Source organism: Meleagris gallopavo, chromosome 6 (assembly GCF_905368555.1).
Source record: "Meleagris gallopavo chromosome 6, MGAL_WU_HG_1.1, whole genome shotgun sequence".
Classification (NCBI taxonomy): Eukaryota; Metazoa; Chordata; class Aves; order Galliformes; family Phasianidae; genus Meleagris; species Meleagris gallopavo.
The window spans coordinates 40,194,732-40,199,388 of record NC_139409.1 but is presented as its reverse complement, the minus strand read 5'-3'; the positions used below and the strand labels follow the sequence as shown (position 1 = coordinate 40,199,388).

The 4,657-nt window shown below is 52.4% G+C and overlaps 1 long non-coding RNA gene across 1 annotated transcript; it reads left to right on the top strand.

Moving 5' to 3' along the window:
* The first annotated feature begins 623 nt into the window (after nt 1-623).
* LOC109368279 (uncharacterized) lies at nt 624-4,243 on the top strand. Its single transcript, XR_014884168.1, has 3 exons — nt 624-1,523; nt 1,612-1,663; nt 3,219-4,243. It is a non-coding gene; the product is annotated as an uncharacterized LOC109368279 (long non-coding RNA).
* The last annotated feature ends 414 nt before the right edge of the window (nt 4,244-4,657 follow it).

The window sequence follows — 4,657 nt, the reverse complement described above, 5'->3', positions numbered from 1 at the left end:
GGAGAGATAACGGCCGGTCAATATTTTAATTCATCTCATTCCATCACAGGGCGTGCGCACCACAACTCCCCTCACCGGCTTTTAGCTATGGGGTGGGGGGGGAGGGAGGATGCTCCCGCCCCACCTGCCCCCAGCCCAGCCCTACGAACACCATTTTGCGCAGGGAGGGGGGGAACCGGGGGTCGGTCCCGCCCGGCTCCGCAGTGGCAGCGCTGCCCCGTCACCTGACCGCCGTGCGCGCGCACCGCACCGCACCGCGCCGCCCCCCCCGCATCCCCTCCCCTCCCGCGGGGGCGGGGGTGCCCGGTATATACGGCCCCGCCGCCCCCGCCCCTGCCTGCCTCCTGCAGCAGGGGAGGCCGCCGCTCGCCGCCGCGCCGCGCCCGGCCCCGCAGGTGGGCGAGTCGCAGCGGGGTCCTCCGGGTGAGTGCGCGCGGTCCCCCCCTCCGCCGAGGGGTGCGGACCTGTTGCGGGCGGCCCCGCTTCTCCCCCCATCACCACGCCCCGGGTCCGGTGAGCTGCGCGCTGGGGCTGGGGGAAAAGTTTCCGCAAGTGGCGGAGGTGCCGCGGAGGGGTTCGGGGCGGGGGGCGGCCGGGCAGCCGCACCGCGCTGCGGTCGGGGCGGGTGCCGCGGAGGTGCCCCGGCCGCTGGGTCCGCGGCGGCTCCTCACCGAGTGTTATTTCTTAAGTTGTAATCCCCCTAACTTCAGCGGGCATCGCATCCGCCGCTCCCAGCCCTGCGAGGCGCGGAGCGGAGCACGTCTTGCCGCTCGCCCGCCTCTCGCTCCGCTCGGACGGCCGCGCGGTGCCGGCGCTGCCCGCAGAGCCCCATCCGTCGCGGGGCACGGCGCGTTTCGGGGCGCTGCCTCGCGGGAAGGTTCCAGAAGCGCGGCGGCGTGGCCGTGGGCGTGCGGCATGCGCCCACCTCCTGCGGCGATGGCTGCGGTGCGGCAGCCCCAGGAGGTGGCACGCAGAGCCCCGCGGATGCTGTGCCCGGAGCCATCGCGGAACGGGCAGCGTCGGGCTGCGCTGCTTTATCGAGGTGCTTCCGAGCAAAGCCCGCGGCTGGAAATCAAGGGGAAAAAAAAAAAAAAAAAAACAACAACACAAAAGCAGAGGTGGGGATGCTTGCTTGTTAAAGTCCTTCCTCCTGTGGTACAGCGATAGATGAGTGTGTAGCATTGCTGTTAATGAGCTCTGTGCAGCAGTTCTCTGACAAACCAGAAACGTGAGGGTGTCTGCTTGAGGAGAAATGGGGTATTGGAGGAGCCCTTGGATTTCCAGTGTCGCCTTGTTAATGCTGCCCTTCTTCTTAGCACCTCACCAAGGTGTGAAATACCTGCTTTAAAGCTTTTTTATTTTACTTTTTTCTCCCAAAGCTTTAGCATAAAGGGAGTGGTTACTCATGGATGCGCATTGCAGGCGTTGCTTCAGCTCCTTCCTCTCGATGGTTCTAATGTTAAAACACTCAGCGCGCGCCTCCTGATTTGCCATGTGCATCACACACACCCTGTTAAAACAAGGTGACATTGGGGATGGTTGCGGGGCCAGGTGGTGCCTGATGGCGATGCTTGCAGGGCCGCAGTAACACCTCTGTTCCCACTGTTGCAGGTCCCAAGATGGCTGCCGCTGCCTGGCCCCCTCCTGCGGTGTGCTGCGCTGCGTGAGTACCTGGCAAGCTCCTGCTGTGGTGCCTTGGGGTCAGGGAGGGGATCTCAGCAAGAGGATTTCTGCCCATCTTTAACTGGCTGGGTTGGTTGCGACAAAGCGGGACTGCAGCACATTGCAGGTGTTTGGGATTGGGGTGGGTAGCGTGTGAAGGTCTCTGCGCTTAGTGCCATAAAAGAATAGTGAAGAATGCACCCGTGCTTCCAGTGCTCACAACACCAGCCCCTGTTATTTCATGTCCACGAGTGAGATGTATTTCCATTAACTTGTGATGGTGCTTTGGCTTTCCTTAAGCCATTGGGATGTGGCAGGTAGGTACCTGGGGATGGCCTTAATGCTGCTAGGGGTAAACCGCAGAGCACAACCAAGCTATGGCAACGTGCATCACTTGTTTTGTGGGGAAGTCATGGCATTCATGAAATAAGAATGCGGACTACCTTATTGTTGAGAAACATCTGCCTGTTTGCAAAGGGGTGGCCATATTGCACTGCAGGTTAAGTCATTGTGGGTTAATGGGATTCTGTCACATACACACAATGGAGTATTGGTGTAATAAGGAGCACCTCACCGTGCCTGCATCTCTCCCTGCACAACAAGTTGTGGTCTTGACAGCTGAGTTCTGCAGAGATGCATGGTGATGTCTGGAGATGTAAACTGGACTTTAAAAGATGCTGCAAAGGAGAAGACTGATGGATAATCCACTAGGTGGGCTTAGGAATGGATGGTGGGGGTAGCCAGGCCTGTCTGGTTGCCTTCCCTTCAGTGCATCCATCTGAGCAATGCCCTATAGGACTGGTGCTAAGTTTGCTTCTCTTAAGCCTGCCTTTCAAAGGACAAATTAAGGCTCCATGTCTTGTTTTCAGTTTGACTGGGTTACATAGTGAGTCCAAGGAGAGCATGGTACTACTTGAAATTGCTTTGAGAACAGAAAATGTTATCTGCACTTTGTCAGTATCTGTAGTATTTTCTGATAGGATGTATTTTGGCATTTAATATTAAGATAATGTTGCCTGCAATCACTCACATAAATAGCAATCAAGCAAATCTCAATGTTTTTCCATGAGGAATTTGCCGCTCTTATGAATTAGAAGGTGAAGTTCTTGTGTTTAATGAAAGTTTTATAACTTGAATTTCATGAAGTTTTTAACATGCTTTCCACATACTGTGCCTTTGTGTAGCAGTGCCAATATATATGTGTGGTGCTGGGAGAGGAAACAATAATGCTTACTTAATTTATTTTGACCATGATGTGTGGTGTGTCATACGGAGATTGAAGCAGGCTGTGCTTTGACAAAGATAGGGAAGAAAATCCTTCCTGAAGGTACTCTCAGGAAAAACAACTAATGTATGCATCCCTGTTTTAGGGTGTGGGGGAGCGGGTGCTTTGGAGGAGGGTTATTTTTACTGTTGGTAATTCATCATTTTGTTGAGAACAGGTTTTCTAGTTTGGGAGGGAGGGGGTGGGAGGTGTCATTGCAGGAAAAGGTCAGCGCCGTTCTGCGCCTTCATTGTTTCATTCATGTGATTTTCCTTCTCATCTGACTTGCCAGGGTATTCTCTGGGAGGGAGAGAGGAGGAAAAGAGCACGATTCTGAGATGTACACATGTATTAGAGGGGATGCTTGATTAGGAGACAGTAATACAACCCTGCAGCCTGATGGAGTGAAACCACGACAGTCCTGAGTCAGCTGGGTGGGGCACAATGCAGCGCCAACTGTGTGCCTTTTGTCTCATAAAAATGCCTGAAACAAAGTGGTTGTCTGGCGGCCGGCGTCTGCCTGACCTCCGAAAGGCAGCAAAGTTAATGAAGGCGTCTCTGCCCTGCGCTCTGCCGGCCCGATGCTGTACCGGAGAGCCACGGCTCGTCTGCCTGTGTTGTGCCGCAGCACGGCTGCTTGGAGCTCCGGAGATTATTGATAAAATTACTGTTAAAGCCTTGAGCAAAGGGAGGCTTTCCCTGATTCTTCTTCAGGATTCTTTGCTGTGAGTGCTGTGAATTAACTTTGTGAGTTTCACGGGCTTGCTGGAAAACAGAAATTCCTGAGCTGCGCAGTAAGTCTCCTGTATTACTGAATAGTTGGAATTGCTGCAGAATCGCAGCAAACCCTGTGCATTATCTGAGTTAAATGTGGACATTGTTTAAAAACCTCACTTAATGGGGTAAAGCTCTGTTAAATGCTCTCGCTAGAAAAATTTTGGGGCTTTACTAAATGCTGAAATATTGCATGGTAATGGAGGAATTTGTCACATTCCGTAAGCTGGATGCTTACGAGGTGCTGTTGTCTTAAAGCTCTAGGATGTATAATCGAGTCTAATAATCCCAGATGTGTGAGCACCTATTTCTTTGGCTAAATTTGTAGCGGTATGAAATGTGCAGCTTCTGCAGGGCTCAATAGGTGCAAGGAAGCCTGCACCTATTGAAAAGCTGTTGTGCGGGAGTCTGATGGAGAAGATCATCAGTGCGAGGGGAATCTTAAGCATTGTAAGGTATTCTGCAAATAATAAAAATAATAATCATGTCAGCTTGCTCGTCCATTAAATGTTTAATTACTTCCTTTACACGGGATTGAGGAGTTTCCCCTAGAAATTAATACTTGCTTTCAGTGCTTGATGACAGCTTCACTGCCGAAGTGCAGAAATTTGTGGTTCGTACTTTCAGCGGTGACGAACAGCATTTAATTTGCATGCATCGAAAAGAAAATGGTGGCTTCGCATCTCTCGGAGGCTGAATAGGAAACTGATGTGGTGACGTCCTAATGCTGAGGCACTGTTCTGCAGGGAATAATGCCTACGCTGGAGTGTCATCATAAAATTAGACCAACTTTAAAATGAGTGGTGAACATTTTGGGAGGCGGTTTCTTTCTGCTGCGCTTAATATCTGCATGTTACAATGGGTGTCTGCGCTAACAGAGCCCACTCAGAAATTTAAATGGGAAATTGGCTGTGGAGGGAAGTACCTGTGCTATCCAGGAACTGATTTCTCTGAGCT